The sequence below is a fragment of the Talpa europaea genome (assembly GCF_964194135.1).
Source record: "Talpa europaea genome assembly, chromosome: 7".
Classification (NCBI taxonomy): domain Eukaryota; kingdom Metazoa; phylum Chordata; class Mammalia; order Eulipotyphla; family Talpidae; genus Talpa; species Talpa europaea.
In genome coordinates this window covers 102331692-102354436 of record NC_140074.1, presented here as the reverse complement: position 1 = coordinate 102354436, position 22745 = coordinate 102331692, and the positions used below count along the sequence as shown (strand labels likewise).

The following is a 22745-nucleotide window of genomic DNA, read 5'->3' as shown; positions in this document are numbered from 1 at the left end:
AAACAGGTTGAAACATGGTCATAAATTTTAAATTTTATATAGTTGGCTTGCTTTAAAATTCTTCAAACTAAAATGCCACTTGTTAAGCCTTCTTGTTATCGTGAGGAACTAGTATAAAATTATTCAGGTGTCAACTCTCTTGATAAGTAGAATTATTTCTTTTGGGAATGTTACTGGCATTATTAATTAACTAGCATTATTAATGCTATTGCTTTAAAAAAAAACTTCTTGGGAAGAAATTAAATGTTTGAAAGTTGAGAAGTCTTACACAGAGAAGATGGAAATGAAGATGCTCAAACTTTTAATTAGTTCAGTCCCTGTCAGATGCTTGAAACTCTCTAAGGTGAATCAAGTCATCATTCTGATTTTTTCTGGTCTAAGGTCCTGTCTTCAGAAATAGGCTTATTGCATAAAGATGTGATCATTGTAATTCCGCTTTTGCATTTGTACTTACTGCCTCATGTCTGGTACCAATACAATGAAAAGTGAAAGGAAAAAATGTCACTGTGAGATGCTGCTACACTTATCAGAATGGTTAGTATCAAAAAGACTAACAATACAAAGTTTTGGTGAAGATGTGCAGCAACTAGAACTACCATCCTTTGTGGCTGCAGATTGGATAAGCTCTCCTAGGCCCCAGGACAGCCAACACCCACCAGAGCACACTGGTTGCCTGGAAAGGGGTGCCAAGTGCATAGTGTGGCTTTCAGAACTGAGGCGGGGTTTAGCTCAAATTGTCACAGTGTGAGGACAGACATAGGTGAATGGCAGTAGAGGCAGTTGATAATAATTATTCATCTATTGCAGACCCACAAAATGGAGGTCACCCAAGGGGCTGCCCGTATTACAAACCTAGACTGTCAGGCTGCATGTACGTGTGTACACTTCTCAGGGTGCACACCAGACAACCCTCCAACTCAGCCACAGCCCCACCCACACCTGGCTAGTCACACCCACAAACATGATACCCATTGCTGCCATTATGCACTCATCCGTGGACACTCAGTGGGCATTCCCCAAATGGGAAAACCCTCTTGATTTACTAAAACATAACCATCCCAATCAGAAAATGGGCCTTTCAGATGCCCTATACTCCTCATTTGCTCATGGCAGGTAGGTCCTAGTCTATTCACATTCCCAAGTGCCCGCCAGCTACCGCTCTCCTTGGTCAGAGAAGGCTGCAGGGCATGAGGAGGGCCCTCAACTGTCAGGAGCTGCTGCACAGGGTAGAAGAAATCCTTCCACCATTACAACCTTTTGAAGTCACAGAACCAACTGTTGGCCTGCAGTCCTTGAGGCCCCACTGGGAAGCATCTGGTGAGCACAGCAACCAGAGGACAGTTTCTCATGCTAACAAAGTGCCCTCTTTTACATATCAATCAAGTAAAATTTTAACACCCTTTCTCCCCCCATCCTCCATTCCCCAAGCCACAGTCTGGTACAAGGTGCTCTCCTTTTTATCTTTGATTACACAGAAGATGGAAAAGTTTGTTTTTCCAAGTCAAATGGTGTGGACTCTGTTTATGTGGCTCAAGTAAATATCCCCTGAGGCCATTAATGTGAAGGCCCTGTTGTTGAATCACCTCTTGGGAACCACACTGCTGACTTTCCTGGATGCAGTCCTGCCAGACACAAACAGATCTGGCTCCACATGCCCAAACATGAGAGGTGTCTGGTTGGTAAAAAAGAAACTAAAACAAGAGGGTACAGCAGCTCTGCCAGGTAGTCCATTCCATGTAGGGGTGGGGGTCTGAGATCAGACCCATGGGCTAGGTGGAGCCCTGGCCCCTCTCATATACAAGGCTCCTGGGGCTCTGCACCATGGAAACCACTCAAGAAAATCATTGGGAAATGCTGACTAGCTCTGTGAAAGGACTTCTGCCCAGAAGGGAGGAAATATCAATATGTGTCTTCATCTTGCCCAGCAGAACCACCAACCAAAAAGCCTCTACTCTGTGCCCACAGTGGGCCATAAACCCAAAAAAACCACACAGTTCTCCAGCACTGACTGGAGAACCCGAACACAAACCCCCTGAGGGTCCTTCTGGGGTGACCCCGTGGCCCTAGCCACAGGTCTCCAATGCCCAGATTGTCCAGAACAGACCGGCCAGAACCACTTACTCCTCTTACTCCTTGTTTTATGAGAATTAGTAAGACTCAAGAGACCTCAAAGCCCCCTTCCTCCCTCACCCCCTTACTGGAACTGTCTTTCAACAGTATCTTTAAAGAGGACTTAAGGAGGTTTTCCAAAGTTCCACATGAATAAACAGCAATGCATACATGAACAGTTGCTGTGTCACCAGGAAGGGGACAACAAGCTGCAGCCATTACAAATTCCTGTGTCTGCATGGCCTGTAAGCTAAAATGGTTTTTACATTTGTAAATAGTAAAAGGAAAAAAAATCCAAAGAAGGCTTTGTGCCATATAAAAATATATGAAATCCAAATTTCAGTGTCCAGGCGTGCTGGCCCACTGGGCAGTCTAGCCTGTTCTTTCTTGTTTAGGATACAGAGGCCGCATGGCACAAGGCCTGACTGTTACTTTCTGCCATCTGCAGAAGTCGGCCTGCTCTGGCAGAAAGGGTACATGGAGCTCCAAAAACTTGGGTGTTCCTGGAGTCACAGAAAACTCGAGAACGGGCCAGAGGAGGCCCAGGAGAGAGAGAGTGAGCCAGCCCTGGTCTATTGCAATCACAAGTCAGAGGGAGCCAAACCAGGTTTGCAGGGTGTTTTCATTTGGAGAGTGATCCTAAAGAGACAAAAGTAACACAGATTATATAAAAAACCCATCACCCAAGTCATACCTGGATAGCCTGGTAACAGTTTAATTTGGGGCTGTTTGTGGAGTGGGGCTGACGCGGGCCCCAGACCTGCTATCACAGGAGTGCCCTGTGTCCTGTCTTGTGTGTCCAGGAGCACGGCAGGACGTTTCTACTCAATAAGATGAACACACCCAGGACAGTGCTTCCTTAGACCCCCAAACTTCAGTGTACTTTCTTTTTTCTTTTTTGCTTTATTTCCCATTCCTTAAATGCCTTCTTGTGTCCAGGACTCCCGTCAAGCCCAGTTCAAGGGTCCTTTTTGTACTTCTGTATAGGTAACAGCATGGGCCTCAAAACTCAAAGAAAGAACTTTTTTAATTTCTATATGCACACTTCTATTTCCCTACAGTTTTACTGCATTTTATATTTCATTTAATTGTAGCAAGCTAGGAAATTTCCTCCCCCAAATCATCTGTTACTTATTTTCTAATCGCATGTTTAAATTTTATTTATCATGCGTGATTTCTGGTCCAAGTTGGCTGTCACAGGGATTCCCTTATTGAATAGCACATTGCCTCTTCCCGCAAAGAAAGTCAGGACATATTATTTCCATCTGATTTCATCCTGGCCCAATGCCTCTGCCTTCCCGAAGCTCTGCTCCCCAACAGTCCACAGAGGATTCTCACACTCATTTCTTTCCACTGGGGGAGGGAAGCATGGGCAGGAGAGTGAGAGAATGAAAGCAGACCCAGACTGGGCAGGCATAAGCCCTGAGGCTCTCTAAATGGGGTGCACTGGGAGCTCTGCCTCCACCAGTGTGGAGCCAGCTCTCATAAAAAGCGGCACCTTTAGGAAATCAAGGAGTTGCTGATGGGGGAGATTATCATGTGAAATGTGGCCATAGACACCTTGTTTAGAAAATGGATTGACAGAAGATAGAGCCCTAAAAATGAATAAAGCATACAAATACAACTCTCTGATACCTTCCCATTTTAGGTGGAAAGGGGAAAATGAGAAGGCAAATTAGTCATAACAGCCAAGAAGCACACAGCCTGCAGTCAGCCTGAACGCATATGTACCTTAAAACAGACCTCCCACTAAGACCAGACAAGAAGTATCACCTCCCGTGATGACCGCTAGACAAGAAAAATCACTTCAGGTGGGTGTAAGTCCTAGCGAGGCTTTGTTTTTAAGATTGCCGTTGTAAACTAATCAGGCAGCAACTGAGTGCTTTGAAAAGAAATTGTGTTCCCTCCTAGACTAATAATTCAAAGGGTGAGGCAGTTTCATTTAAAATAGTCAGAAATGATAATTATGACACCGAATATACACACACATATAAAGGTAAAAAGGTCAATTCACAACTTGTCTTCATACAGTCGCTAAAATGCAGTTATGCAAGCAAAATAATGACATGCAAGCAAATAATAAAAGTAATATTCCAGATATTCACTGGGTTTAAATGCTCTCATTTCATAAATCTCAAAGTGACATTTGTCTAAAACATTGAAAACTGATTATAATTTAAAGTTATTATGGTTTCATTGAAATTTTTTCATGGAATTACAGACTTTGAAATTTTAAGGTCTTAAGGTTCTTTTAAAAAAGACAGATCAAAAACACCCATAGTTTATCAAATCCTTAACTTTTGCTTAAGTCCCTGACAAGCATTAGCTCATTCAACCCTCACAGCAGCCAGTCATGTGAAATCATCAGTTATCATGTCCATTTCAATCAAACTGAGGATCAAAAAAGGAAGATACTTGCTCAAGATTAAACAATTAGTAAAATGATTCAAACCTACTGCAAACATATTCTAAAACTGAGCTGGTAAATATTCTACTATACTATACAAGGTTTCTAAGCTCAACACTCATCAAGTGTTATTACAATCAACTTGTAACAGAATCCTGCTGGGAATCTGACAGTAGCAAAAAGACAGTTTTGTTGGGAAACAAAATTGCCCTTAAAAACTGGTTCATATATTGTACATTAATTTCCCAACCTTTAGTAAAGGAAATGTGTTACACTTTATTTTTAAATTAAAAGTCCATATGTTCTCTCCAGAGAAGGCAGGACTCTTCCTTTTTTAGAGAGAACTGGAGCTGGGTGGGGGGTGGGCAGAGATAGGACAGGGAGTGGGACAGAGGTTTCTTGCCTCTAATGGAGACTTTCCATGAACTCTCCTCCTACCCTTAGCCCACTTTCAGAGATTCTAGGGAACAGACCGGCCTTCTTCAAGCCTAGGCCTCAATTTCCCTAGTCTTAATCAAATACTAGCCCTTTCTTTGTGTCCTAGCTCCCAGTGTGTTTCTATTGCCTTCCTCTTGCCATTCTTCACCCTGGCACATCATATGTCTATCAAAACCTCTTTTCTGTTGTTTCAGAAGGATTCTGGCAGGGTGCCTCATAAAGGTTGTGTGTTTCAATCTGCCATTTTTAAGGTCTTTCATATGTAACAATATTTAAAATTTTCCCTCATATGGGATGAATGTGAAGTTTAAATACTATTTAAGTTACATGTCTATTAAGTATACATAGAGCTAATGATATGTCTTAATGCTAAAAATGAGCCACAAAACCAGCATTACAGCCCTTTGAGTGAACTGGCATGGCAACTGGCACACCCGCCACACCTACCAAAGGTGAACACATGTCCTGCCCTGAGATTCAGCAATTCCAGCAACATAAACATGTGCATGTGTTCACAAGAAGACACGCGCACAGCAGCTTTCTATTGTCGCCAGCACCCAGGAAGAGGCAGTGCAGGAAGGGGGTGCTGGGTGAAGATTTTGTGACTCATTCACACAGGAAAGCTGAATGGCAGTAAGGTAAAGTATCACTGTGACACTGCCCAGGAACCGACCTCACTCATGCTGAGAAAGGTATGCACCCTTGCCCCCACAGTGTGCCCAGCCTCCTGGGCTGTGAGGCAGCAAGCAGCCCTGCTCCTTTGAAGGAAATGCCCTAAAGGGGGCATAGAAACTTTCAAGGGGCTCCCTCATCTGGCAGTTGGTTCTAAAAGTTAATTTTGTGAAAAATCATCCAATTGTATATTTATTGTGTGCCCTGTTCTTCCCCCCCCCCCATTTATTTATGCCTACAAGAATGGGGTACAGGCCAGAGGCATGGGGGGGGAGTGAGAGGATTCACCAGAGATGGTGGGGAACAGAACATGTGGATTGACTGAAACACACTGCTGAGAGGAGCAGCGGGTAACAGGAGAGGTCTGCTGCACCATGTGGGTAGCTCCCAGGCCAGCTGGGGATTGAACTTGTGCTGCAGAGATAGCAGATAGCTTCACAGTGCTTTGCACCACCAGGGAAGCCTGTGCCCTGTTCTTGATGTATATATTCCAACACATGATCGTGTCCTTGACCCTGCTGAGCATATCTTCTGGCAGTGACAGTGAGGAAGCAGCAGCCATACCTGAACTCTGGCTGCCACTCCAGGGGCAAGTAAGCACCTTTCCCCTGGAGGCATGCTGTGCTTTCTCTCATTGGGACACTTCCAGCTTTCTCATATCTATCCTGAAAGGAGTGACCATAAATGCCTGAAATACCATGTGCAGATTCTCCAAGATTTGGGACAATGGACATAAAACCTATGCTGCCTTCCTGATTTTCCAAAATCAAGACTAGCAATCTGCCCATCTTTCTTAATATAGAGATACTGGAAATACTTTTGGGGAGTAATTAGTATTATCCTCTCTCAGGTCAGATAGATGGCACATCTTTTAGTATTTCTGGAATATTTCCCCTGACGGTCTTCTGCACAACGACTTTTTAATTGTTTTCTGTGTGTTCTGAATGTTTTCAGTGCATTGCCATCCTCTTGCTATTTTGATGTGTGGAAAGGCTTAGAGTTATCTGAAAATATGAAGAATTTACTGTCGACTTCCTCTTGGCTCATTTATACAAATGTTCAATTGCTCAACACGTCTCTATCTTAAAAATATGGCTCATGTGATTTTGTTTAACTATCAATAGGTTTAGTTCAAACTGCACATCACATTTGAAAGAAGTGGGCCAAAAGCTGCATCTTAGAAATCTTGTTACTTGAAAATTATAAAGGCATCTATTTGAATGTTTGTGAACTTTCTACTTATCTTTCATAATCTCCTTTAAGAATCAGTAAATCTGGGGGCCTCCTTAGTGGCGCAAGGGGTTAAGCACAGCACTGTGAAGCTATCCAAAGCCACTGCAACATAAGTTCGATCCCCAGTCAGGGAGGTGACCCACATGGCACAGCAGACCTCTCCTGTCTTGTCCACTGCTCCCCTCAGCAGTGTGTTTCAGTCAGTCTTTCTGTTCTGTTTCCCACTCTGTCTCTGGTGAATCCTTTGACCCTCTACACCTCTGGCCTGTACCCCAGTTCTTGTATGCATCAATAAATAAAATCTTTAAAAAAATCAGTTAATCTGTAAGTTTAAATGATATTTGAAGAAACATACTAATTTTCAGATGCTGACCAAATAAATGGAAAATTTCACTTTATTTGGTCACAGAGAGACATCGTGTAGAAGGGCTGGAGAGGAACAGAGGCCCCTAGAACAGGGGCTTGCACAACAGTGGTCTAACGTGGACTGTTAACGGCAGGAAATGGAAACTTGGGATGTGGGCCAAGAGCGTCAAGCTGCACACTTTTTAAAAAAGACCAAACAGTCAAAGGACAGATTCCAATTTCTTAAAAGTTATACTTCAGCCTCAGACAAGTACAAACTCTATGCTGTTTTTAAAAACAAATATCTGTAAGCATAGCATTGACACGTTTTAAAGAAAGGAGCTTTTATTTACAAATACCACAAATGCTGGACACTACCCAGATGTACTTCATTGCCTCTGACTGCCCAAGAGAGTACAACTCACAAAAAGCCAAAGTGTGAGTCTGGAAAAAAAAACAAAAACTTAAAACAAGTAGTTAACAATGCTGTAGTAACAGACCTGGTGGAGCTGAAAGCCCTTTGCTGAAGTGTAGCCCCACCAACAACCCTCAGTGCACTTGCTCAGCAGACCCTTGTCCCCCCCCAGAGTGCTGCAAACACTGAGCCCAGCATGGTTATGAAGACTGACATCCTTGAAACCCTCAGCATTAAAATCTGGCTGGCATGGTCCCATACAACCAGAGCAAGGAGAGCCTCTCACACATGCCTCTCCTGAACAACCAGTCTTTAAGTTCTTGGGATGAAAAAAAACAATCAGCCTTTTTTTTTTTTTTTTTGAAGGGGAGAGGGTGATGGTAATACTATGCAATTTGTGTTTATGAGACAAACACACTATCTAAAACACATTTTAAAAAACACAGTTAAAGACTGGAGAAAAATTGACAGCATCCAGAAATGCAAACATACGGTTATTCCCAATTTAAATTACAACTAGACTTTATTGGAGTAGGTAGTTTAGAAAGGCATTCAGCACTAATTTCAGTGACCATAAATAGATTGAAATAAAACAATTCTAAGTAAAAGAACAGATTTGCAGAATGCTTAATTTGAAATCAACATTAAAAGCATACAGGATTACTTCATACCAACTAGAATTGCTCTAATAAAAGAGTCAAGTATAGGTGAGAATATGGAGAAAGTAGAACCCTCCTACTTGGTTGCTGAGAATATAAAATGGCACAGCAACTTTGTAAAAGAATTTGGCAGTTCTCTTTTTCTATGCATTCATGTGTTAAGCAGGGTGACAACTATTCTTTTAAATTTCTTAGTAATGTAGGTATTGCACTTACAACCTTACACACACCCTCTCCTCATGGGGGCGCCTGTTGGAGCTGAACCTCTTCTTCCTTGGGCCCCATCTCTGAGGGAGTATCTCCTGACTAGGGCCTCCTGGCATCTGCCAGGCGGGACACTCCTGGACGCAGGCCCTCTCTGCTCTGAGACCCATCTGGCAGTACCAGCACCAGCTCCACCCTGGTTTTGATTTTTGGCCTTTTTATGGGTCCTGGGATATTTCCATTTTTTTCATTTGTGCTTTACCATATATATAAAACATGTTACTTCTTTTTTTCTCCCCAAGTTTTGCCAAATATAATTTTATATTCATTTTAAAGACAGTTGGACACATTTTCTCCCTTCAGTGACCAACAGCCTCACCCCAGCCCCATGGCTTTGTCCCATGTTCCTTCCATACAGCAGATTATGGGGACTGGGTTAAGCCCCGGTGAAGTAAGGTTGGTGGTAAATGTGTATTCTTGGGGCCTCCCCGGTGGTGCAGCGGTTGAGCACTGGGTTGCGGAGCTGCCTGCAGCCTCTGAAGCGCTGGTTCGATCCCCGGCTGCTCCCCAGCCACTGGAGGAGGGTCCCACATGGCGCACAGACCTCTCCTGCTGCCCGCCTCTCCCCTCAGCAGTGTACTTCAGTCCTTCTGCCTGCTCTGCTCCCCGCTCTGGCTCTGGTGAATTCTCTCACCCTCCCGCGCTTCTGACTGTATCCAGTGCTTGTATAAATAAATAAAATAAAATAAATCTTTAAAAAAAAAAACCCAAAAAACGTGTATTCTTAATTCAGAATTTCTCTACCTTTAAAAAGGTGGGGAAGGTGGATATGTTCAACTCAGCCTTTCTGTAAGTCTGAAAAATATCACATTTTCATTTCTTTTAATTTAATTATAAAGTAAATAACAAATGCATTCACACTATAAAAGCTTAATTAAGACTGAAGTTAAACTCCCTTTTGCATGACCCCTATTCCAGTCTCTCCCCATCTCTCTCCAGTGAGTATTCTGTGGAACCCTTCCCATGTTGACCTCCACAGAAAATAGGTGGACTATGGATCCACATATGCCCCTGTGGGAATGCATGGTGGTGCAGTCATTTGGGAAAATGGTCTGGCAGATTCTCAGATACATACTTACCATGTGGCCCAGCGGCGTCACTCCTAAGTGACAATAACAATAAGGTAAAAACTTAGGGCCTCCCTGGTGGCACAAGGGGTTAAGCACCACACTATGAAGCAATCCACAGCCTCTGCAGCACGAGTTGGATCCCCAGCCTGCCAGGGAGCTACCCACATGGTGCAGCAGACCTCTCCTGTCTCGCCTGCTGCTCCCTTCAGCAGTGTATTTCAGTAGATCTTCCTGTTCTGCTCCCCACTCTGTCTCTGGTAAATCCTCTAACCCCCCTGTACCTCTAGCCTATACCCAGCTCTTGTATGCATAAGTAACTAAATCTTTATATAAAAAAAAACTATATTCACACAAAAATACTAACACATTATAGCAGCAGCATTATTAAATCACCAACATCTGGAAACCACTCAAATATTTCTGCTGCTGAGTCCTCCATACTAGGGACCCAGAGACTGATTCATATCCAGCGTGGGTGGTGCCAGTGCTTTCAAGGCATGAAAGAGTGAGACTAAATGTCTCACAGTATAGGAGTCCAGAGGTGGGGAAGTTTTAGGGCCAGAAAAGAGAGGAGTGGTTACAAGGGCTGGAGGTAGGGGGAAGGGTTGACTTCAGAGGCGCCCAGGGATTTGCTTGGATGCTGGGATGGTTTTATATCTTGACTGTGGTGGTGGTTACATGACAGTAAATTTCTGTCAAAATTACTGTATGAAAATTATACCTTAATTGGGCCTCCCTGCCGGCACAAAGGGTTGGGACGCAACCCATAAAACTGACGGCAGCCACTGCAGCACAAGTTCCATCCCCGGCCAGAGAGCTGCCCACATGGTGCAGCAGACCGCTCCTGACTCGCCCGCTGCTTCCCTCAGCAGTATATTTTAGTCAGTCTGCCTGTTCTGTTCCTCGTTTTGTCTCTGGTAAATCCTCTCACCCTCCAACACCTCTGGCCTATACCCCAGTTCTTGCATGTATAAAGATTCTGAATGAATAAAATTATACTATTCTTTTTTTTTCCTTCTTTATAGAGGCATGTTTTATTTATTTATTTGTTTGTTTGTTTGTCTATACATGCACTGGGTACAGTCAGAAGCGCAGGAGGGTGAGAGAATCCACCAGAGCCAGAGCGGGGAGCAGAGCAGGCAGAAGGACCGAAGTACACTGCTGAGGGGAGCAGCGGGCGGCAGGAGAGGTCTGCGCACCAAGTGGGACCCTCCTCTGGTGGCCGGGGAGCAGCCAGGGCTCGAACTGGTGCCGCAGAGGCCGCGGGCAGCTTCGCAACCCAGCGCTCAACCGCTGCGCCACCGGGGAGGCCCTATACTATTCTCTTATTGTTTTGTTTTTATCCACTAGACAATGTGTACTGCAGATTTTTTCCTATGAAGATACGGATTCGCTGCAGAGTACTCCACTATGCTGTATTAATCAGGGTGCTACCTATGAGAAGTTCCGCATGTGAAGGGTGCTGTTAAGAGAAGGAGGAAGAGGGGATGAGGAAGGGAAGGCATGGGGTACCCGTGACAGAGGCCCACCCTCTACCACCATGTCCCAGTAGGTGCCCTACAAAGCATGGGACACCCCACCCAAACCTGGTGGTGCTGCCCCTCACAGTAGGGTGTACTGAGGTTTGTTACTCACATCAGAGGCATCTGGAGGAAGAAAGGGGGTGAATGGCTCTGGATTTCACTGTGGTTGGGCGTGGGGCTGGAACCTGTGTGGTTTGAACCGTACCAAGTAGGGAGCACACGGGCTTTCTTATCAGTTTGCTGATGTGGGTGGAGGGAATAAAAAGGGTGAGGTTTAAAAGCTATCAGCTGTCAAGTATCAAAAATAGGGTTAAACTCTATTACATATCATCCCTAATTTCTTGATTCTCTAAATATCATTCACACATGTCCAAAATTATCCTCCTAACCCACAAATACGTTCATGTCACCGTCCATCTCAAAAAAAAATTTTTTTTTTAAGATTTATTTATTTATTTATACAAGCACTGGGTATAGTCAGAAGCGCGGGAGGGTGAGAGAATTCACCAGAGCCAGAGCGGGGAGCAGAGCAGGCAGAAGGACAGAAGTACACTGCTGAGGGGAGCAGCGGGCGGCAGGAGAGGTCTGCACGCCATGTGGGACCCTCCTCCGGTGGCCGGGGAGCAGCCGGGGATTGAACCGGCACTGCAGAGGCTGCGGGCAGCTTCGCAACCCAGAGCTCAACCGCTGCGCCACCGGGGAAGCCCATCTCAAAAATTTAAAGTGATTCTGTAAAGCCTAGAATAAAGGCTACATTTCTAAAATGTAGTATCCAAGGTGCTCCTGAGGTTTCCCCAAGCTGCTTTTTGGCTTTTGCTCCTGAGATGTCCCCCTGACCTTACCGGGCCCTTGTGAGCAGCATTCCTTTCAGCCCCTGTACCAGTGCTCGTGATGCAACTCAGGCCCCATCTCTTCAGAAATGACTGCACCCCCATAGTGGTGGGATGTTGGGACCATCTGTGATTAAAGAGAGGCGCACCTATTTGTTCCTGCAACTAAATACTGAAGCAGCTGTACAATAAACCACCTGGTAACCGAGAACATCTCACTTGCTCCACAGCACATATAACAGGGAGACAAAGTAGGTACTTGGGAAGATGAGAAACAAAATTTTAAACAAGAAGGTAAAAATAGGGAAATTTCTATATAGGTGCTTCAATATAAAATCTCTAGAATTTTATGACAGTTGGCCCAAGACAGAAGCAATGACTGCAATTCCTGGCACATAGTGCCTTTTGAATAAATGATGTGACTAGTTGGTTAGAAAAAACAGAAACAAACAAAGGAATAAAATGTGCAATACCTACTCTGTGCCAAGAGTATGCAGAACACATATATAGGCAAGACATAATCTGATCTGGAGAAGTGAAAAGTAACTAGAAAAAGGAGGCAAATACTAGGAGTCCCTGCCAGGGCTGTTTCGGAAAGAACCCTTGTCCATGATGGAGTCATGAAATGGGCCAGGCTGGGGCTGGGCCTGGGGGTGGCAGCAAAGTGTAAGGTCTGGTCTCTGAGGAAGTGAGACCAATCCAGAAGGTCTGATTCATGGTGCTTGCATGGGGCTTGCAATGCTTCAAAACACGGAACTAAGGAGACTCATCGAGTTGTATAATTTGTTTCTGCAAAGTGTTGCCCTCTAGTCTTCCCTGCTAGTCTTCCCCTCCAAAGATGTGTAAATAAGACATTTTTAGCATAAAACATTTAAAACTTTCTAGTGCTGTTCTGAATTACAGACACCAAATGGCATACCATTTGTCACAAGCAGATGAAGGCAGGGCCCCTCCTGCTGTCCTGCTGATGATTTCAGAGTAGAAATATTGTTTGTTTCACTGATGCCTGCTAGAAATTAGTCAGTTTAAAAGCAAAACAATCCTTCTTCACCGAGAACTTCGCTCTTTGTATGTTATAATTAATGGTTTTAAATTACCCTCCAAAAAGGGAGAAAAGCCCTCTTGGTAATTTAAGTATATATTCAGAAAAAATGCCCAGGATGGAATAAAGGGACTATAGCTTTTGAACCTTGTATGTAGTTAAAAGATAATTCTCATGAAATAGAGTTAAAAACTGCATAAATTTCTATAATCACTTACAAATATTTCTGTAAATGAATCAAGCAAAAAGGAAATAAATAAATGAATAGATACTGACAGTCTGGTGGGCAGACTCTCAGCAGGCAGCACAGTAGAGCACTCCACCAACAAGGGCCCTCTCTTAAGGAAAAGAGGGTAAAATGGTAGAATGTGGTGATGGGAGGAAGCCCTGCGGAATGTATTACCCACTCTCTAGTTACAAAAAGCTCTCCATGGGATAGTCATGTGGAGTCCTTAGGTTGAAATGTGTTTAACTCCTCCACACCACCCAGCTCACACTAGACCTTGACCCCAGAGATCACAGGGGTAGTAGATACAGGACCCAAGCCGGCCCAATTATGGTCTCTGAAGAAAAGTGCAATTGAATGCAGATCATAATATGGGAAGTTGCTTCAACTGAGTTTTTAAGAATGCACAGAACATAGTGTATATCTTACAGAATAAAGAAAGATATATAAAATGTGATGTTTGCAGAATAGAATCTGGCCAAGCCCTCTAACCTGCTGATCTTTCCATCCCCACCATGCACCCTCATTTTCCTCTACAGGAACTTCCTTGTTTTTCTTTGTACTTTTTCTATTTAAGTGTGCAATCCTAAACACTACATTTTATTTCATTTTCAAAGTTCACATATATAGAATCATGAAACATATATTGCTTTTTGTCTGGCTTCTACTGCCCAGCATTTTGCTTATCAATTCATCCACAATGTTGTGTGCAACCTTATGTCACTTGTTCTTTTCAATTCTATTTTTTAGGACATAAATACATCACAATTTATTATTCTTCCATTCTTCCATTAATGAACATTTGGAAGATTTCAAGTTTGGGGCTATTACAAATAATGGTGCCATGACATCCTTGTGCATGTTTCTTTATAGACAAGTGCACATTTCTTTTATATATATAACTAGGGGTGCATGTCTTCCAGTTTTTACAGATGGCATCAAGTGTTTGTATCAATTTACACTGCCAGCAGTGGAGCATGAGAATACCTATGTTTATAGGATCTGAGAGCTGCTACTGTCTGTTTATTATTAGTCATTCTGGTGGGTGTGCAATGATATCTCGTGTGATTCAAAATAGCTCTTCCCTTATTTTACTAGTGGAGCTGAATACTTAAAAGTGTTAAGAGGCCATCTGAATTCTGACTTTTGTGAATAGTCTGTCCAAACTGCTTGCCCATTTTTCTACTGGGTGCCTGTCCTTTTCTTGTTGCTATTTTTTTTTTTTTTGAGTTCTTTGCATTGCCTGGGATATAACAAATGCTCAGTCAAATATACCTGCCATACATATCACTTATGATTGCTTTTGCCATTTAAAGTCTCTAAGATAAGTCTCATATTAATAAATATAACTACTTGTTACACATTTAGGTTATTCATATTTTTTTTCCAGTTTTATACACCTCAACAAATATCCTTGCATGATATTTTTGTATACTATGGAGAGCTGTGTGGAGATTTTTTTTTAATTATTTTTTTTTTAATAGAGGCATGCTTATTTATTTATTTGTTTGTTTGTTTGTTTTTGTTTATACATGCACTGGGTATAGTCAGAAGCACAGGAGGGTGAGAGAATTCACCAGAGCCAGAGCGGGGAGCAGAGCAGGCAGAAGGACAGAAGTACACTGCTGAGGGGAGCAGCGGGCGGCAGGAGAGGTCTGCGCGCCATGTGGGACCCTCCTCTGGTGGCCGGGGAGCAGCCGGGGGATCGAACCGGCGCCGCAGACGCTGCGGGCAGCTTCGCAACCCAGCGGTCAACCGCTGCGCCACCGGGGAGGCCCTGTGTGGAGATTTTTTGACCTACTAAACATAGAGCTTCCATATGATCCAGCAATTCCACTCCTAGGTATTTACCCAAAGGACACAGAAACATCAATTCCAAAGAGCACCTGCACCCCTATGTTTATAGCAGCACTGTTTACAATACCTAAGCTTTGGAAACAACCCAAATGCCCAAAAATAGATGACTGGATCAAGAAGATGTGGTACATATACACCATGGAATATTACTCAGCATTCAAAAAAAGATAAACACATGCAATTTGCAGCAACATGGATGGCGCTGGAAGGGATCATGCTCAGCGAAATAAGTCAGAAAGAAAAAGAAAAATTCCGGATGGTCTCACTCATAGCAGGAATCTAGAAAACTTAAATAAGGGACCAGGAAAAAGAATAACTATAAGAAAGTAAAAATCAAAATCAACAAACAACTATGAACCAGAGACACTCTATGGGGGGTGGGGGGTGGGGAAGGGAGGGATTGGGGTCAAAATAAGGGGGTTGCAGTTGTATGGGGAATATAAAAATAAAATTAAAATTAAAAAAAAACTTTTGTTAGACTCTTGGAAGCAGAATGGCTCAATATTTAGTAAAGGCTGATGAAATGAACTAAATAATATAGCAATTTACTTTACTATCTACAACGTGTGAAAGGGCTTATTTTAGACTTTTGAAATTCTCTTCGTTTAGTCTTTGTAATTCTTATAAACCTTGCCGAAAGGCCTAGTTATACTTTACAGCTATGATCCCATTAAACTGTGGCCTCAGTGTCATCCACCCACATGCCGAGGGATACTGAATGTTTAGATAAGGTTTCTCTTTTGATCTGGTTACTTGATCTTTCTCCATTTGTTCATTTCAGGAAACAGCTCTCCTATCATGCAGCTGCTCATGAAGAAATCTGGGCTTCATATATTTGATTCTTCTTCTTTCTTTACATCCAGCTAAATCTTGAGTCTTGTTGATTTTACCTCCTAACAGTCTCTTAAATTACCCTGTATCTTTGAAAAGAAATCTCCCTCTCTTGAATTACTGCAAGGTGCTCTGCCTTCTGCTTACTTCACCTGCCACACAACAGTCTTCTTTCCAAAGTGTAGAGCTGGTGATGTTCTTGTAACCTTGGGTTAAAGTCCTGGACTTTCAACATCATTTCCAAACCCAGTGGTAACATCAGCCTTACTTCCTACAAGGTGCCAATCTCATCGCAGGCCTTCCTCCCACACCACCCTCTCTGCCTAGAACATTCTCCATTGCCTTAGTCTCTCTGTAGCCAAACTTTTATTTAACTTTCGAACTTCAGCTTCAATATGATTACAATCATATTTAATTAATAATTGGATCTACTGGATTTGAGATAACTCCGAAACATTCAAATGGACATGTCAAGAAAGCAGCTGGAAATTACCAGCATGGAGATGGTACATAGAGATAATCAAACTCACCGAGAAAAATTATAGTGATGATGTTTCAGACCTGAGTTCTGGGGCTTTCTAACATTTAGAGGTTAGGGGAGGAGGTGGGAGGAGAGGGGTAGAGAAAGGATTGGGAGGGGAAACGCAAACATACAGTGTTGGAAGGAAGGAGCATTGTCTGTGCTGAAAGTTGCTAAACCTGTTACAATACCCCCCATAGTCTCCATGGAGACCCTGCATACATCCCCACCCACAAAGACACTACATTGACACTGCCACAGCTGTTCCTCTGATCCCTTAGTCTGAGAGCACCAAGAGCACTGTCTCTAATAGGCTGTAAGAGCTATACCATCCGTTCTTTTTGTTACAGATTACACAATGACCTCAAGACCTGCTCTATAAAAACTGATTGAATGACAATCACCTCAAGGAGTTTACACACTTCTTGGGAGAAACAGAAATCACTATTTATAATATAAAGCAGGTGAGATCAGGGAGGTATATTGCCAGTGTGCTGAGGGAGGACCATGAGGTTCTTGGAAAAGCCAACATAAGTTAAGTATTAAAGAAGAGAGTAAAAGTAGGTTATCAGAAAGTGCAGACTTGTGTTTTAAAAAGAATAATACTTATTTGCTTTTACTGTTAATTTTCCCTGTTGCGGCCACATTTGTGACTGTAAGTGGCAACATCCACATTCTTCTTGGCAGAGAAATGAGACACGCTTACTGTTATTTATCTCAACTATAGTGTGATTGTGGATGACTTTAGTTTTCTTCCTTACACTTTGTATAAATTTCTATATTCTATTCTTCCATAATCTGGAGGGGGTTTTAGTTTTGTTCTTTTTAAGATCAGAATTTTATTTGGGAAAAATGAGAAAAGAACTTACATATACCAGAAAAGCCAATAATTTCCAGAATATTGTTCTTATAAAAATTCCATAAATCCTTCAGAACAGCTTGAAAACCACATTCACATATCTAGCAACTAAAATTAAATTTCTCTTTAAGAATGGAAATAGCATAATAAACAAGTTAACATTAGTTTTTCCTACTCCTGGATGCTAAAAGATTCTAATGGGAATGAAAAAGATGATATCATCCCCCAGTAATGGGGAAAAAATGAGGCTATGGACAAACACACTATGTTTTGATTTATTAAACCTCAAGAGCACTTCACTTATCCTCCATGAGTGATGGGTTATACAGGTTGCCAAAGTCTTTTTTCACTAAATACCTTTGTAAATATCGTGGTTGCTCTGGTTTATTGCCATCTCCTTCAGACAATGTATCAGTGGAAAAGAATCCCTACTCCCAGCAAATGTGAAAACTACCATATGTGCAGTCTTTTCCCAAACCTCAGCGAGGCCTGGGTTTCAGGGTGTGCAGAAGGGAAATTACAGGCAAGACCAGTTCTGGAGGCCATGGCCACTGTCCTAAAGCAAGAAGGCCACATTCAGAATGTGAGAGAAACACCTGAGGAGATGATGTCTTCCTGTAGAGACCAGAACTGACCCTACAGAGGGCGTGACTCACCCACTCCCCGGGAGGCAGGAGGCCTCGCTGAATTCCAGCCAGGACTCCCTTGGAGCATTGTCGCTGGTCTGCTCTCCAAGCACTTGGGCAATCTGTTTTTCATCTGAATGCATCTGAACCCTAGGCTTTGTGGGGTGTGGAGCCATAATGGCAAGGAGTCAGTTCTCCTGATGTGGGCAGAGAAAACAGCTCCAATGTCCTTCAGTGTCTTCTAGGGAAGGAGCGCTGCAGAAGCCAGTGAACAGTGACTCCAGTGTGATTGCTGGAACAATGAAACCAGACCAACTTGGAGGCACTATCAGTTCTTGTCTCAGCAAATTGGACAAATTATTTAATTCTGTGAAGTTTCAGTGTCCTCACTTAGTCTCATGAGGCTTCTGTTTTCCTCCCAGGCAAATTGAGGACAATGCTGCACATCCCTGGGGTGAAGGAGTTACTGAGATCACGCATGCACTGTGCCGAGAGAAAAGCAGGCACCTGGCGTACAGTGGAGACACTAAGTGTAGTATCTTCAGTTATCTCTTGTCACCTGTCATGAGTGACAGAATGTGAAGGAATCTGATTCTTGCAACAAACATATTGAAGAGATCTATTCTTAGGTTATTTCAAAACTCTACAAAAATATTTAAATGTGAATAATGTGAATTATGTTTTGGCTTTGAATGCACTTTTATGACAAAAAAAGATGACTTGCTGTAGCTTTTAAGAATGGAAGCTAAACTATAAATACCAAATACAGTTTTGTTTGTAAAAAATTTCTCCTGTAACTTAAACTCTTTTGAACTCTTATCTGAACAACACAAGTGTTAAAACAGGGTTTCGATCAGCAGGACAGTGCCCAAACTATAGGGACACAATAGAGGCTCACAGCCCCATCAAAGCCTAAACTTACACAGCTTTAGTAAGCAGAGGTGAAATTAATTTATAAAAGTCCCTCCAACCAATAAGACTGGTGTTGGGTAAATCTTGCATTTCTAGGTATTAATATTAAGGAATATAATAAGGAATAAGTATCTAGAATAAGGAATACAGGAGGAATAACAAGTTTGTGGGTAGAAGTACATGCTGTTCAGGATGTGCTAAGGTGGTGTGTAGTAAGCCAGGCCAGGCTGGCCAGATACAAGCTGGCACCTTGAGCATAAAATTCAGGAAACAGTTTAGAACCTAAAATAGACCTGCAGCTCATTGGCACATGTGAAAGTTATGTGGGTACTGGAGGTGACCATTCCTGTCGGCTTGATGAATGAACAAGAGTGAGGGACAGCCAGGCCAGGCAGCTCATGGCACATGTAGAAGTTATGTGGTTACTGGAGGTAACCATTCCTGTCGGCTTGATGAATGAACAAGAGGGAGGGACTGCCAGGCCAGGCAGCTCAAGGCACATGTGGAAGTTATGTGGTTACTGAGGTGACCATTCCTGTCAGCTTGATGAATGAACAAGAGGGAGGGACAGCCAAGCCAGGCTTGCAGTGGGCTGAGGGAGGACTGGGGAACATGCATTTATAACAGGAGGGGTGCCATAAAAGATAATGAGAAAGTAAGTGGAGCCACAGAAGAGCAGACTGACTTCCAAGAAAGAAGTAATCAATTAAAAAAAACCAAAAAAACAAAAAAGGAGGCTGACAGGATGGCAAATGGGGGGTGCACACCTGGAGGCATTTCCCGTAAATGCAGTGGAGAATGGGAAGAAGGAATAATAGGAAGTTTGAAGGCAAATGGGACCAGGGAAATAGGACTCCGGCTGACAGAAGTCTGAACATATTATAAGCTAAAAAGAACAAATTAAAATTTTGCCAACTGCCTTGCTCCTGATTCACTGGGTTTTAGGTCATGAGTCCAAAAGGATGCCACCTGGAAAGTATGAATTCATACCTAAACCAGATAAGCAAATTGTGTGTCCCTCACCCTTTATGTAGATCTGTGCCCTCTGTGGCATGGACCAGTCATGGAGATACTCTCTGTCACACTCTGAGAACCTATCTGCTCCTCACATGTTTGCCTGCGACACATTTTATCTCCCTCTAAACCAGATTATCAGAATAGTTTCCTAAATTTGTGTTGTACTTGTACTGAACAGAACTTCCCTCAGGAGAAAAGCACATTTAGAAACATATGTCATCACAGGACATCATTTTGGGGGACTGGCTGCATCACAATGAGAGCACCACATCCTACTATATTTCTATACATTTCCCCATCCAGAATATTTCCTTCCTTGGAAACTATGATATTTGCTCATGATACTTCTTGCTTCTCTAATCCTAGTCCCATACTTAGACCTGGGCATGAGGTGATCTCTGGACATGATTCAGTGCTGTTCCTCCTCTGGTCTCCTTTCCCAAGGGAATGTCATCCTTCCAATTGTGAGAACTGGACCTTGTTGAGCAGCCCTGCTGGACTTCTAGTTACGAGAAAGTTTTGTTTTTGTTTTAAGATTTATTTATTTATTTATCTATCTATCTATCTATTTATTTATTTATTTATACAAGCACTGGGTACAGCCAGAAGCGTGGGAGGGTGAGAGAATTCACCAGAGCCAGAGCGGGGAGCAGAGTAGGCAGAAAGACCGAAGCACACTGCTGAGGGGAGCAGCGGGCGGCAGGAGAGGTCTGCGCGCCATGTGGGACCCTCCTCTGGTGGCCGGGGAGCAGCCGGGGATCGAACCGGCGTGTGCAGCTTCACAATCCAGCACTCAACCGCTGCGCCACCGGGGAGGCCCAAGTTTTGTTTGTTTTAAGGTGAAGCCCCAAATCAGCCTCTCTGCAGCCCTATCCATTGTTCTGGTTTCAGTGTCTTAAATATAAAAAGAACAGGTCCAGCTCAGGGCCTGTTTTCACATCTGATGTCACATTTGTCCTCTTTCCTTAGTCTCCCTGAGCAAAATAGCTGAGGGGAGGCATCCCCACATCCAGCGAGACCTCCTAAATGGAGCACCAAAGGTGAAGGAATTTTTTGCTCCTTTCTGTTCCACTGGCCTTTCACCCTTGTGCCATTATCCACCTTTCCTAATTTCTGTAGGTTTTTGTAATAAGACTTGACATTTTGGATAGAAAGTCCTCCAGCCTTGTTGTTCTTTAAGAATATCTAAGATATCCTTTATTCTATGTATTTCCACATACATTTTAGAATTTGTCAAGTTCTGAAAAAAAAAAAAAAGCAAAACCCACCAACAAGCCAAAGTCCCACAAATAAACAGGCAATCTGTTAGTTTGACTGAAATTGCATCGACTTGCATCAGTTTGTTAGAAATGGTATCTTTGTGATTCTGAATGTTCTATTCCCTGATTTAGACTTTAATTTCTCTCAACATTTTCTCTAGAGTATCTGCTCATCTTTGGTTAGATTTATTCCTAAACACTTTGTATATTTTCTAATATACTTAATATTAAAAGTGCATCTTTTCCTTGATTTCGTTCTCTAACTATAGAGAGAAACAATCAATTTTTATATATTAATTATGTATCAAGGAAACACAATGGATGATTTTAATAATTAATCTGAAGTTTATTTCAGACTTACTATAGTATATAACCATATCATCTGGGACTAATAAGAACTTTTTCCTTTCTATGTCTTGCTTTACTAGACTGACCAGAGCTTTCAGTGGACCTACTTGTCTTGTTCCCAGAAGGGAAAAATTTCAATATTTCAATGTTATTTTTTAAGTAATATTAACTTACATGCCATAAAATTTGCCCTTTCAAAGGCTATAATTCAGTGAAATATTTTGATCAGCCCATAAAGAAACCCTGTACCCATGTGTGGTCACTCGTTATTCTTCTATCCCCAACTCCCACTTTCCTCCCCTCGGAGACCACTTAGCTGCTTCCAGTCTCTATGAATTGCCTGCTCTGGACATTTTGACAAATGGAATCATATAATACATAGCCTTTGTGACTGACTTCCTGCACCAAGGATTGTGTTTTTGGGGTTCATTCATATTAGTGTCAGTGTTTCATTCTAATTGTTGAATGATATTCCTTTGTAAGGATGATTTTTATTCATTCATCAGCTGATGGACATTTGGGCTGTTTTCATATTTTGACTGTTATGAATAGCGCAGCTAAGAAGTTCAAAGTGCATGTACAAATTTTTATGTGGATAAACATTTCTATTTCTCTTGTGTATATAGTTAGGAATGGAAATACATTGTTTTGGGGTTGTGTGTTTTTTTTTTTTTAAGAAACTTAGAAACTAAGGACTTCTTTATCTAGTATGGTACAAGCTTTCTCTTTTCCTTCTTTAAATATATAATATTTGGATTTTACCCTTAAATCAACCAGTTACTTCCTAAATAAACCCAATGAAGTCATGACATATTATCCTATTTATATCTTGTTAGATTTGGCTTGTTAATATTTTAGTTTCTTTGAATCTATGTCTAGAAGTGAGACTGATTTGTAATTTACCTTTCTTGTAAGGTCCTTATCAGGTTATGGTATGACTATGCTGGTCTTGAAAACTGGCAGAATTTGTTGATGCATAATACATGCTTGTGGTATTCTTTGTAGAAAGATTTGAAATGATAAATTCAGTTCCCTTAAGTTATAGACAACTTAGGTTTTTTGTCTTTTCTTCTGACAGTTTTATTAAGTGACATTTTTCTAGGAATTGTCCATATCATCTAAACTAGCTAGCATAAGTTATTCATAACATCCTCTAATTTTCCTTTAAATGTTTTTAAAATATGCAGTGACAGCAGTTTTCCTAGTCCTCATCTATCCACGCTTCCTCTCCCTTCCCCCTGCATCAGTCTTGCTACTGATTTTATCAGTTTTGTTGATTTTTG

At 42.2% G+C, this 22745-nt stretch overlaps 1 protein-coding gene across 1 annotated transcript in view; it reads right to left on the bottom strand.

Annotated features, from left to right (window-relative positions):
- Window positions 1-22745, bottom strand: part of CENPP (centromere protein P) — a gene marked incomplete at its 5' end in the record, with an annotated part of 170850 nt that overhangs the window by 8193 nt on the left and 139912 nt on the right. The window lies entirely within an intron of this gene.